This window comes from Euprymna scolopes, chromosome 19 (assembly GCF_053919585.1).
Source record: "Euprymna scolopes isolate OS-2025 chromosome 19, ASM5391958v1, whole genome shotgun sequence".
NCBI classification, from domain to species: Eukaryota; Metazoa; Mollusca; class Cephalopoda; order Sepiida; family Sepiolidae; genus Euprymna; species Euprymna scolopes.
In genome coordinates, this window is record NC_136500.1 from 45,714,179 (window position 1) to 45,729,171 (window position 14,993).

Below are 14,993 nucleotides of genomic sequence, written 5' to 3' on the forward strand. Positions count from 1 at the left end.
CAAAAAGACATTTAATGCTGTTTTCATTGTAAGCAAGCTATCTTCATCTCTATAAACATCTGATGATGTGAGAAATGTTAGCTGCAGAAATATTCTAGGAATTCCAAGAATGTTCAAAAGAGTATTCATGACTGCAAGACAATCCTCTCTTTCTTCCTCCTCCTCCTCCTCCTCCCACATGATTTACAAGTTCTGAGGTTTGTGTATTGCTACAGTATTTGCACTGACATGCGTCCTCCACCTTCTAATAAAAACCACAATGCTATTGATTTAAAGAAATGTATGCACTCTCTCGACCTAGTAATAATGGAAGATCTGACGTTTGAAAAATTTGTTAATGAAATTATCTGGCCAAATATCGTATGTAAATGAGGAAGAAGAAAGTTAAAAATGTAATGAATATATTTGTTTCAAACTTGAAGAATTTAAGGGGAAAAAAATTTAACATCTATCTTTGGCCCTTTTATAAATTCTCAAGTTAAAAATAGATTATTTGAATTATATTTAAAAAAAAAAAATTTTTTTTTTTTTTTTTTCTAAAAAGTATTTGATTTAAATATTAATATTTCATAAGATGTCTGATTTTAGTTCAAAACCGTTTTGGTTTTAATTTTTTTCAAAAATATTCATTGAATTATGTAAAAACTTTTTTTTTTCTTTTTACAAGAAATTAAGAGAAACAAATGGAGAGGGGATGAGACTATTATTAATAGATTCCTAGCCAATATCAGATAAATACAGCTAATAAAATGTTAAAACTGATACTGATATGCTTCCTTTATTGAAAATATAGGAATATTTCTATTACACAAATATGTTGTTTATTCCAAAGATTAATTCTTGGCATTTATAATTTAAATACAATTTTAGTCATATGGCATAATATAGAGGTCCAATTTTCACAACTCTGTACATTAAATTAAACTTTATTTTGGCAATAACACATCAAATGTTGTTTTCCAAATGGTCTATTGTGTCTGGTTTATCAGCATAGACATGAGACTTTACATATTCTCAAAGAAAATAATCTAATGGGGTTAAATTTAATGAATGAGATGACCAGTTGACAGATCCATTTCATGAAATTATCTGTTCATCAAATGTTTCTATCAGTAATTTGATCGTATCATTTGCAATTTGTAAACGCTGCTCGGGTATCAGTCTTATAATGAATTACTAAACCAAGCTGAACACAAAATAACCGATAGTTGCCAAACCTACAATTGAAGAAAATAGTTGTCAATTTAAAGTTTATCACCTCTAAAAACAAACACCTTATATATTTTAAATAAGTATTCCCTAATGTTTTCCTGCTATTTTGTAACTGACATATTTTACACAGGTTTTTTACATCAATACAAAATTAAATTATTCATGCAAAGTATTTGAATGAAGAAAATTACTTAGTTTTGCTTTGTGTACTTAAAAAATTGATTTTTGGATTTTTTTTTTTTTTAATTTAACAATAGTAAATCAATAAACTTCATTTACAGCCAATTGATTGATTATTGATGGATATACTCATGAACACATCTGTAGCACCGTTTGATGTGCAAGAGATGGGTTTTGTTGCAACTATTGGCCCAGATTAATCTGAAGACCTGCATTGAAAAGGCTACTATTTAAAAAAAAAAAAAAAAAAAAAAAAAAACTAATATGAAATAGACAGACAACACCAACAGAATTTAGTGTTTGAATCTGAATAGCGAATGTTTGTTTCACATAAAAAATATAAGAATAAAAATTTTATAAAGAAATAAGGCATGAATAGTCAAAGTAATGCTGACTATAAACCACTTCTGTGTATTTTAGCTACAACCCGATATTCCTTTATTCCTAGAATCTGACTTGGAAAAATCAAATTGAAATTGAGTATTCATTATTTATATTTAAAATCTATGTATGTAGGCAATAGTAATAATTAGTGATTTTTGTGAAAGCGTCTCTTTTAATGAAATTCTAGTGAATGTGAAGGACGTGGGAGTAGATAATTGTAGGAAAGTGAAAATGTCTACCACCTTTGTGCAATACATAGTTTGAAAAGGGTAATTAATCCTGAATAAATGTTTGAAAAAAAAAAATGTGAAAGGAGATAAAATGTATGCATATTTTCTGGAAGCCTGTATTAGTAAGTAAAGCAGTTAGTGAAATAGATTAGCATATAAAGCTGTTTGTCCAAAATTTATAGTAACCAAAGCAATACGGGGGGGGGGGGTAGGCTGTACTTTACTTTAGTTGTTTAGTCTGTGATTGACGAAACAATTAGCCAATCAAATCGAGATGTTTCAAAATCACGTAATGCATTTCATTACAGGACATCGCCTGATCAAAAAAAAAAAAAAAAAATATCCACCCTCCATCTAACTACTTCCCTACCCCCTCTATTTGATAAAAGTAAAGCCTTTAAACTTTTTGGCCATGTCAAATGATCAACCACTGGCCTGTCCTGCTTTGAGGGTATGTTAGAAGGCAAAAGAGGCAGAGGAAATTCGAGAAGAAGATGAAGATTGGACATCTATCCTCAGTTTGGCATCAACCAACATTGCCCAGATTGGAACAAATGGCGAAAAATAAGTTACATGGGTTTGCAATCCGCACCAAGCTGAAGATGCGACTCCTGATGAGGCTTTACTTTATATTTCATTGACCTAGATTGTGATTACCTCTTAGATCAAATGCCCTTTCATTTGATTCAGTTCTATGAATGTTTGCAATTCCAACAAAAGATGACTACGTTTGTTGGAAGCTAAAGATTGTTATAATCGGTTTAATGTCTATTTTATATGCTGACACGTGACGTGGATGGCTTTTAGAAATTAATTTCCAAATTCTAGCTGAGTTTTATTCATCCTCGTCTTAAAAGCCCTCATCACTTCCTCCCATGTTTTCCTTGGTCTCCAATGCTACCTCAACTGTTCTACATCAAAACATTCATCTATTCTTTCAATGTGACCAAACCAACAAAGTCTTCTGTTCTGCACACACATACTTTTCAGGTTTAATCTTTCTTTGAGGTCATCAGATCTAAGACCGTCTCGTCTGTCATATCAATTTGTCATTTCTCTTCATGCCATGCATGTCTTCAATCCTACATTTCCCTTCCATAAACTATCACACTGTGCGCACATGACTAATAGACTCTTCCCTTGCTAAGCAATTGTTTCTGTCCATTTTAAAACTTAACATTTTCTTGATTCAATTTTTCAAAATGGGCAGAAAAAAATGTTTCAATTAAAATGTTTTATTTGAAAATAAATTCAGAATATTTACTAAATTACTTTGTTTTGAGATCTGGTAATGCATATGCTGTTGAGCTATTACCTCAACTTTATATAAATTTTAAGGAATAATATATACTAGACTTTTTAACCCATTCAAAATAGAACAAAAAATTATAGCTGTTAACTTAGATTGAGTGCTTTATGTCAAATTGATAGTTGAATATGGTTAAATTTGTGCTAATTTTTTTTCATTAAAAACAGTAATCCTTATGAATTCCTGTGTCGAAAAAATACCATAATACTTACTTCACTGCACCTTATCATAACAAAGGTCCATATAAAATATCAGACAGATCTGCCCAAGAAAGAGTAGAACAGACAAATAATATATATATATTAGAAATGACTAAAGAATCTTATATCAAATGTTTTATTATCCTGTTTACTTACATGATATGCAAAGGCCACGGGGGGGGGGGGATAAAGATCTTGTCACATCAGTGACAGTATTACAAATGAATAAGAAAAGATAATTGACAGGGTAAAGGAAGGAAGGAAGGTGATTTCTGGTGACCTATTTTTCTTCATCCCCCCCCCCCTCTATATTTTTACTTATACATTTGTAAATGGGCCTTTTTATCAAATGGTTTCTAGTCACGCACACATGCACACACTCACACTGTTATTGGATGTAAATTATGTATAAAATAGAACCACTGTCTTTGAATTGGAACTGATCTTCCCTTACTGAATGCCTAACGACACTTTTAGTGTTCTACCAAAATCTACAATTTTCTCCACTTTGGATTCCATCAATTTAGGATGTGTAATGGCCTCTGGATAGAAAAGAAAATAGAATCTTTATGAAATATATTTAACTGTGAGAAGATGCTGCTATACACAGATTCACATACTGAGATATTGCTCGGATGCAGAGAATATCACAATTTCATAGTAAATATTTTAAACTTTTTTTTTTTTTTTTTTTTTTAAGAATATCTTTACTTTGTGGATCTATAGTAAGAATTTTATCTTTTTTTACATTTTTTAAATTATATATATATATTACTAATGTCATCCTCTGTGTATAAAAACCAGGCCTGTCCTAAGATGAACAACTGTTATCACATCTGATAAGATTCTGCTAGGAACATTCTTTTTTGCCTTAACAAAGTATAAAATTAAACTTTGCAGTTTAGTGGAGAATTATCTCTTAAACCTTAGTCTCTTTCTTGCAGAAGAGATATTAACCTCTCTACTTTATGTTCATAATAGGTGCTTGACTGAGCTCAAATCCCCCTCTCCTCTGTAAAACATTCACAGAGAACTTGCAAAGAACTTTCCTGTCTCTTTGTGTATCAAAAAAATTTTTTAGAAAAAGAGCAAAGCTTTAATAAGGTTTCTTTTCTAGAGCATCCCATCTGGAATAAAAATGCTGTAAAGTTATATTCAAACCCAACTACGATATTGTTGCCTTCAAGTTTAATGTAAACAAATATTGTTGAGCTATTCTCCTGAATAATGAATAATGCTTCCAAATTTTTTGCTCAATCTACCAGGTGTTTCCAATCATTACATGGTGGCATTCATCACCTAGCCGATATCATTAACCCTTATTTTTGAGTGGCGTTGATGAGGGGTGAACTTTAGTTATATGTATTACAAAAAGAAGCTATTCACCCATCAATTCTATCAAAGTGAAAGTTGATTTTATTCTAAACTTGCTGTATCTATCTGGTGTTTCTTGAGATGCAGTCGTGTAATTTTAGTTTTTAATACAGTAGAGCCCCGTGATACGGTGGCCCTAGGATAGGGTTGTTTTTTTTTTTTTTTTTCAGGTTACGATGTGAAATGTTTTTCTGGCCACTGGTTATGGTATTTGCCTCGCCTTATGGTGTGTTATTTATGTTGTTTGATTATATACATGTGTATTATATACTGTACTGTATTTTGCTACTAATTTTTAATGCTGTATCCCGATGTTCTCCTGTATTTGTTTACACATTTTTTAAAAACCTATACAGAAAAAGAAATAAAATTTTAGTTGTAAGAAATACAACTCTTTTATAAATTTAATCATTTTCTTTATCACTTTTTTTTTTTAAATATCAGTAGTCGTTTCTGAATTTTTGAGATGAGGATTGGTTATTCGTATTATTTGGATTCATCGAACTACTGTTCTCTTGGGTGTGATTTTCAGTTCAGATCACCAAAGTTAAGCAACGTTGAGTCTGGTCATTACTAAAATGGGTGACCAATTTGGGAATTCCAGTTGCTGTATGTAGGAGGACGTTGACACCTCCCTGCAAAAAAGTTGCAAAACCTAACGTCATCTTCCCTATGCGACTGGAGACCGCTTGTGAATTTCATACTCCCATGGAACTTCCTCCTGTGGAGAAAGCCGGTTAAACCCAAATAGGGTTAGTGCTGTTTCACACATGCATGATGCCACAGAAGTTGTGAAAATCACACTCAAGATGAGAACAGTAGTCCGATGAATCCAAATAAGAATATCAGTCATCTGCCTAGAACTTATTAATTTTAAAAAATTTTAATGAAGTATTTTATCGCCAGTAACATGGTGCAACAGTAACAAAAGAAAATTGGTTAGTCAGCCGCAAAGTGACTTTGAAAATCAGACAAGATAGCTGTTCATGTTAAATATAAAGCTATTTATTATTCTTGCCATAAATTCTTTCAAAGTGAAACAAAGTTGATTCTATTCCAAATAAGCTGTCTGCAGTGGACAGCTTCAAAACCTCAGTTACGCGCACACGCACACACACACACACACACACACACACACACACACACACACACACATTACTAAAGGGTGGGTGTGGAAGAATGTTTTATAAATCTGTTATCTTTCTTGTTGGCTAGTTGCATCACCAACTGGCTGTATTACCTAACTACTATTTAGGTGTTTTCCTCATACTAAGAATATGCTGAGTAGACATTGCATGCCTTTCATCATTCTTTGCAAAGAATTCACACGATGGCAGCCATTCACACGTGGGATTTAAATGTACATCTTTTCAAGTTTGCTCTTGTAAAACCATTTGATATTAAGTCCTTTTTAAATTGATTTTTTTTTTATTTACTAAAAGAATACAAGTTTCAAGACAGATGAAATTCCTCAAACAGTTTTCCACCATTTTTGTCTTATGAAAATTAGAATCCAGGTATAATGACACTAAACTTTATGCCTAGAATCCTTATTCTAATTTGAATAAATTAAAGTATTTTGATATTTTTTTTTTTTTCTACATAAAAATTGAAGGGCTCTATCTACACAGGTGAACCCTGGTAGCTACTCGCATAGCAGATCTAACCCTACACTTCCAAGATACTCTATGAGTATCAACTGTAAAGAGTTTCCAATCCATACAATCTCTCTGTAGCAGTTCTCTTCAAGACAACTTGGATTGGCCTTTTCTGTCTACCGGGATTCTCAAATCTTGAACTATTTTGATGACACTACTCAGGCATTCTGTGTCCATACCAGCAAAGCCCCCCCACTTTTTTGCTAAAGCTTAAGTATTAAGAAATTGTAATTCAACAGATCATGCTTAATTTTTGAAATGACTAGATCCAATTTAATGCAAATCTGAAATATTTGAACTTTCAAAGAGGAGGTTGTGCCCATATTATGCTTCCTAAAAAGCCTATAGAAACTGAAATTTTGTGAAGCTATTAATGTGTAATAGCAATTGCTAAAATTTCACAAAAAAATACAGATATAACTTGTTTTATTAAATGAAAAATACAAGGTGAACAGTAAGGTAGCAGTCATAAGCTAAAGCTAACAAGTCTTGTGATGTCTTTTTCTTTTTTTTTAAAGAAAAAAAGATTCGAGTCTCTTAAGCTACTATACAAGACAAACTTTCTTTTATTCTTGTTTTTTGACTGTTAGAAATCTCCAAAGGTATTGTAGAATATACACGCGCATTATATTTTCCTCCAATATTTGATTTCTTCACGTTTGTTATGCTATGAAGGGATAAAAGAAATCTCGTCATGTACTTTAATAAAGAAAACAGAATCGTTTTCTAAAAAGAACACACACTTATCAGACATTGCTAGCTCCTTCTAGCAATTACTAAATTACTTTGTGCACCTTGTATGCAGGGTTTTACGGACAAATTTATCTTTGACAACTAAATTTTTTATGTTTACTGGCCAAATACAATATGATGTCTTCATTTCATGACGAGTACGTACATAATATTTTTCTGTATTTTTAAATAACTAATTCTAAATATGCACCGAATTTTATGTTGAGTCTTGGTATAAACATCTAAATTTCTTGATTTTTTTTTTTTAAACAGCCTTTGTAAAAACAAAAAAATTATGAAATGAATGCAAACTTATATACGTTTGAAGCCGAAACAACACATTATTACAAAATAAACAGATATTTATTTTGTTTGAAATTTATATTGAAATTCATAAATATATTTCGATTATATATTTCGTATTTCATTTTATTCAAACTCAACCAGCGCTTCTAAGGAACAAATTTTAACGTGAATTCCGCATGACCAAACGCACCGTTCCGATATTTAAAATATTACTGTATAAACAAAAAACAGACTTATACTTGCTTATTCTCTGTCCAATCAACAACATTGCAAAAAAAAAAAAAATAAAACATACTGAAGATGACGGTTTCCTTCGAAATATATTTATGAATTTAAATATAAATTTCAAACAAAATAAATGTCTGTTTATTTTGTTATAATGCGTTGTTTCGGCTTCAAACGTATATAATACGTATTCATTTTATTCAAACAACCAGCGCTTCTAAGGGACAAAAATCTTCATGAAAAAAAAAAGTATATTCTATTTAACTTTGATTGTTTACATAATTTAACTTTGATTGTTTAATTAAATAAAAAAAGTAAAGGTTGAAAAGGCATTTTTCGTTCACTAATAAGCTTGAGAAGATTGTAAGTGTAAAAAAAAAAAAAAAAAAAAGCATCAAAAGATAAGCGTTTTATTATTTATGGTTGCCATTTGGAACAATCACTTACAAATGAGACTGTTTTACTCACAACGTAAAGTCTTAGTGTACTTTGTTCTGAAACCCTTTTTTACTATTAATGCTTGTTGAAATTATTTCTTTTCTCCTGTTAACCTTTGTACTAGAATTGCAGCAGTTTTTAACGTTAGTTTTGGAAAAACCTGATGTTCTGACATTTTTTATTACATTTTCACCCCAAACAAGGCACATTGCCACTTTGATGTAGGGGACTACCATCAGGAACAAGCTAAAGGGGTACTATGTGGGGAGTTGGGCAGCAAGATGTCTGTTCACATTGCACTTGAATTTCTGCATGTCAGTACAGTTGGGGGAGCAGGAACCCAGAAGAGAGTTCCAAAGTCTAGCAGTTCTGGGGAAGAAACTACTGGAGTAGAAAGATCTTTTACATCTAGGGCTCTCTACTGTAAAGGGGTGTGATTTAGCTGCTTGTCGGGGTTATTTACGTCAAGGGGGTACAAGTGCTTGCAGTTCGTCGGAGCATTCACTGTTAAAGTACTTGTAGAACAGGCAGAGGGATGCAACATTTCGTCGATGGAACAGAGGCTGCAGCTTAGATGACAGTTCAGGACCTATTAGGTTGGTGACTCTCTTTTGAACCTTGTCTAGGAGCGAGAGACTAGTAGCAGATGCACCAGCCCAAATATGACAATACTCCATACATGGGCGAATGGTGGTCTTATGGTGGTACAGGATACTTTTGGGTGTTAATAGCTTTCTAGCACGGTAGAGAGAACCTACCTTTTTCGCAGCGGTCCTGGCAATACTCTCAATGTAATTGTTCCAACTCCTGTTTCCTGTGAACGTTAGGCCGAGGAGTTTAAAAGGTGTACTTTCAGGAAAGTTTCTTTGAATTATTGAAGGAAATAAGTTTAGTCTTGGCAGCATTGAATGTAACCATCCATTTTTGTTCCCATTCCACTACAGATTGGAGATCATCCTCTAGTGTTTCTGCCATTTCTTTAGTCTTGGTGTTCATTTGTTTTCCTGTCATGTCTGTTATAGAGCGTGGTGTTATCAGCATATATACCCATCTCACAGACAATTCTGTCAGGGAGGTCATTTATGAATATTAGGAATAATAGAGGTCCAAGGATAGACCCTTGAGGCACTCCCGCATTTATATCATATTGTTTAGATGTACGACTGTCGAGGACAACCTGGATTTTTCTCTTATCTAAGAAGAATTTAATTATGTTAAGTATTCTTCCAGTGATACCGTATGATCTAATTTTCCTGAGAAGACCTTCATGCCATACCCGTTTCAAAAGCCTTAGATATATCTAGAGCTACCGCTCTACCCTTCCCTGCTTTGTTCAGTGAATGGTATATACATTCAGAGATTACAGTTAGGATGTCTGCTGTGGAACGGGCTTACTTGTCGGTCAGAAGTTTAGCATCTGTAAGGTGAGGGATTAGAGCTTGGTTAATTATGGATTCAAATATTTTGATGAAAAGTAGGAGGCTAATGGGGTGATAATTTAATGGGTCAGTTCTTTCGCCAGAATTCTTGAATACTGGTACCACAGAAGCAGTTTTCCAGTAGGCAGGAAAGCAAGATTCATTAAGGCATTTGTTGTAAAGTTAGGAGAGAATGGTGCTACTTTGGCAGAGCACTTTTTTAATAGCACAGCTGGGATGAGATCAGGTCCACATGCTTTTGAAGTGTCAAGATTTTTTATGATAGCATGCACCTGAGAAGGGGTGATTTTCAGATCGTCTAGTGTGGCGTCTGTCTGCAAAGGAAAGTCGGGGAGGGGGTGGCTAGCAGGGTCCAGTGTGGAGCTGAAGGCAAACTGACTGGCAAGCATATTAGCCTTCTCGGTTGCTGAGCAAACAACCTCATGATTGTTGGATAGTGGGGGGAATTGTTGATTGCCCATTATTTACTACAGTTATTGATTTTCCAGAACTCACAGGTTCTTAATTTCTGTGCTTTGATGTGTTTTTTTTTTTTTTTTGTGGTTTCAGTAAATTCTCTCTTAGCTGTCGCTATTTCTTTCTTACAGTTACTTCTGGCTTCTATCTACTTCTGTCTGTTTGAACTGGACTTATGTCGGTTAAATCTGTGGTACACATGCTGCCTTTGCGCAATGGCAGCTGCACAAGTAGAAGTAAACCATTGAGGAGAGTGGGGCTTGTGACTGGAGAAAGGTTTAAATTTTAAAAAGAATGGTCAAAAAATCTAATCGACTCTGTCTATCATATTCAACAAAATTTGCTTGAAAGAATATGTGCATGCAGGCAAATATATACAATCTCATCAAAAACATTGAGGTCACTTTCCACCAAATAGCTTATGGCGGGCTCAACGTTGTCTCAAGGGATGAGAGAAAGACTGACTCACATTTGAACCTGGCTTGATGAAATTTTCTAGCGCTATTGAACATCATTATAAGATTGCATTCCTTGGAGAATGGCGTGAGGAGAGATAGCAATTCATAAAAAATCAATAGTCAGGAATGTTTGTATGTGTGCTATGCAGCGTATTCATGTCTCATTTTTCTTTCTTTCTCTCCCCTCCCCCCGGTATGCAACACGATGAGGAGACTGATGGAAGAGGAGGAGGAGTTTTTGTGCTTGATGAAATGCAGGTGGAGTTCCAGCACTATTTGTCAAATCTTCCATACTTTTTCTTAGTTACTACTTCCATCTGGCCAGTTATGAACTCAGCAGACGATAAAGGAAAATCTTGATTCATATGCAGGTTTAAACCTTGCCCTGCTGTAACCTTGCCATCTCTTTTTTTTTCTTCAGGGTTAAATTTATTTTAGTTGCTGTCTTGGATTAATTATTGCTTGCAGTTTTCTTCTGACTTGTGTTAATTGATTCAATTTTTAGTTTGCAATACTTCATATAAAGTCTGATTTCTTTTTTCTCTTATTTTTGCAATATTCATATTAAAAACCGTTTTTAAAAGTTTGAACCAATCTTAAATGACTTCTTTCAAATCAAACCATTAAAATGATGAAATCGTATTACCAATACATTTTCCTTTTTTAAATTTTGTATAAGATTTTTTATTTATTTTTTACATTAGAAGATTGAACCTCAACTGATTTGTTAAACTAAGAAAAATTAATCACCGTTTGTTTCTCTAAGGCTTTTTTCTATGCATGTTAATCACACAAAATACATGTTAAAATATTCCTTCGCTTTGTGGTCGTATCTTTTAAAACTATTTTCATTGGTGTAATTAGCTGTATTTCGCAATTAACTCGCTAAGTTACCCATCTAGTTAATATCTATTACTCTCCTCCTCGCTCACTGTATGTTATTTGACTCTCCACCTGTCTCACTTTTATTTTATACGATATCTATCCTTATCACTCTCCCACCCTCTCTCTGTATTGATAGTCAAAAATAATAAAATTAATTCTAAAGCAAAATATTGAAATAGTCCATTTTAAATAGTAGGAAATATCACCACAAGTATCAATATTATTTCATCCATAACTGGAAAGGAGGGGTGAGTATAGAATAGAACAGAATCATTTTTGGATTTTTTTTTCAATAGCTTTGCAAACTCTTTGAATCAAATGATCTAATTTCAATAGGTGACTCAAGGAATCATCTTTTTCTAATCTACAAGTAAAATATGGCCTAAAATTTATAATTTTTTAAAAACCTTTTTGTACACTTATATGCATTCAGTTTCTGCCATGATTTTAATTTAATGACGTCGGAGACAAAATATAAAAATATGCACTTTCTATTTGTAAGCTGACAAAAACTTATTGATATAATTAGAAACTATGACGTTTTCTGGAATGATTTTATGCTGCATTTGGGGATTGTCACTGAGCAAAAGATTTATCAAAACTTGATAAAAATGATCTAATTTTGTTCATATTAGGTGATGCCTCTTTTTTCTTCTCTACAACTTTTTTTCTAACAGATGTTGTGAACCTGTCTCTGGTCTATCATTATTTTCATATTAAGTGCTTGTCTGAGCTTCAATCTATGCCCCCCTCCCTGTCAAACTTTACCAACAACAACATTCGTCTAGCTACAACCACTATCAAGTTTCCCTTATTTTCTATCTGTGACGAAATCTAAACACAAGTTCCATGAACAAAGTTTCTTACTTAGAACTGCCTGCCTGTGGAACTCTGTTCCACTGACATGCTGACTACAATATGGTCATCTTCAAGTCCAATGTAAACAAGCCCCTGTTGAGCCACCTCTCTAAATAATCCAGTTCTACTCCATTTCAAACACTAACTATTAATAAGCTATCGTCTCGGTGACTATTGTACACTAATTACCCCTTATCCTTGAGTGACCTTTGAACCTTGATAAGTGGTGACTCCCATAAAAAAAAAAAAGCTACAATTATAGTAAAGAACATTCTCTTCCCCCTCTCAAAAACCAAACAGGACTTCACTTCCATGAACAGTTTTTTTTTCTTGAAACATCCCATTTGTAGAACAAAATACCACACGTCTGTTTCTTAACCGACGACAGCATAATCATCTCCAAGTTAATGTAAATAAATACTTGTCCTCTTAGATAATCAATTACTGCAAAGTAATTCTCAACCCATTCTATCTGTTTCCAATCTTCTCGTCACAATCATCGTCCACCCTCATTGTCCAATCGATGCTCTCTTTAACCCTTATCCTTGAGTGACACTCGGGTCTTGATAAGCGGTGACACATTTTATGCATAAAACTTATATGGGTCATTGATGAATTCTTTGGTATACCATTCAATGAAACACAAATATTTACAAACACACGTACCAAATACAATTATATGATCTGCTATAAATATGCTTGTGGTATTTAAATTGCTTACAAATGATATATATGCTCTGAAAGTGCAATCCATTTTAATTGAGCTTAAATACATCTGGCAATTTTTAAAAAACATTTTTATTGTATATATACATTAAAAGTATATATACTATACTATTGAAGTGTGTGTTTGCATATATATATATATATATATATATATATATATATATATATATATATATATATATAAGTAAAAAGAGAGAGTAAAGATATAAAAAACGTTATAGTAATATATATAAATTTATTATTTATCAATTGGAGTATTTTTACTCAAATACCCCAATTGCTGTATACCCCTGTATTTATAAACAAACAAATGAATGAATGAATGAATATATATATATATATATATATATATATATATATATATATATATATTACTATACAGTTTTTATACCTTCATTTTCTCTTTTTACTGATTCCTATATTAACTCCAAAAAAATTTGTTGAGCTTTATATTATCCCGATAAGTCTCGTAAAGAATTAAGTTTTTTTTTTTTTTTACATGGGGGTCACCACTTATCAAGGCCCGGAGGCCACTCAGGAATAAGGGTTATTGCGTGTACAGTAATCAATGAGATAGTATTGTAGTAATCATTAGTATTGGAGATTTGATAGTGTCTTACTTAAGGGGCGGTTTGTCAGGAATTTGTTTATGTTGGACTTGAAGACATCCAAGTTGTAGTCAGGTAGGAAACAGGCAAACGGAAGAGTTCCACAGTCGTGCACTTCTGAGAAAGAAGCTCTGCTCATGGAATCTATGTTTAGATTTAAGCACAGATAAAGAGTGGGGAAAATTATTGACATTAGTTTCAGCCAGATGGGTGTTTCTCATGAAAGATTGGCGAGGGGGACGAGAGATTATAGCTCAGACGAGCACTTGTCATGAAAATAACGATAAAACAAAGACAGGCTCGCAATGTCTCTTCTGTGGGAGAGAGGCTGCAGGGTAGAGAAAAGGACATCCCCAACTAAACCACAAAGTCTATTTTGTACTGTGTCAAGACAGGATAGGCTGTTTTTAGCAGCTCCTGCCCAGATGTGGCAGCAGTACTCCATCCTTGGATGTACTTGGCTTTTGTACAGATAGAGAATTGCATCAGTAGTGAGATATCTTCTGGAGCGGTAGGAAGATCCCACCATTTTCCCAGCGTCCTTGGCAACAGACCTGATGTACATGTTCCATTTCAGATCAGGAGTAAAGGTAAAACCCAGAAGTTTGTCAAAACATGGAGTCTCCCAAAGACGAGAGCCATCCATTTCAATTGATGCCAGATGGGAATCAGAGCGTCTATGATGTAAAGATAGAAGCTTGGTTTTGGATGCATTAAAAGTGACCAGCCACCTCTTCCCTCACTGTACCATGCGCTCAAGATCAGAGGAGAGAGAATTAGAGAGAACTTTGTCATTTACAGCCTTTGATATGTTGCCATAGATGGTCGTGTCATCAGTATAGATGTCAACGAATGATTTAAGTATGTGTTTTGGGAGATCAGGAAGAGAGTTGGGCCCAGGATGGACCCCTGGGGGACTCCAGCATTAATACTGTGAGCCTCTGATTTCTGCCCATCAACCACTACTCTTCTAAACCTATCAGAGAGAAATGATTTAATAATTGAGAAAACATTTCCAGTTCTATCGTAGCTGGAAATCTTGTGAAGTAGGCCCTTATACCATACCTTATCGAAGGCCTTCGATATGTCAAGAGCAATTGCCCTGGAAAGGAAACCTTTGTTAAGAGATTCACTAATCCTATGAGATATAACCGTTAGCACATCTGCTGTAGATCTTTCAGAGCGGAAACCATATTGCATGTCACTAAGAAGGTTGTTTCTGTTGAGGTGGTTAAACAACTTACTCATGACACACAGGAGACTTATTGGTCTGTACTGAGAGGGAGATGACTTTTCACCTGGATTCTTAAATACA

At 33.6% G+C, this 14,993-nt stretch overlaps 1 protein-coding gene across 27 annotated transcripts in view; it reads left to right on the forward strand.

The window, feature by feature from the left end:
- The window catches only part of LOC145303547 (dihydropyrimidinase-like), a 486,844-nt gene that overhangs the window by 368,073 nt on the left and 103,778 nt on the right, over positions 1-14,993 (forward strand). The gene's annotated exons all lie outside the window — the stretch shown is intronic.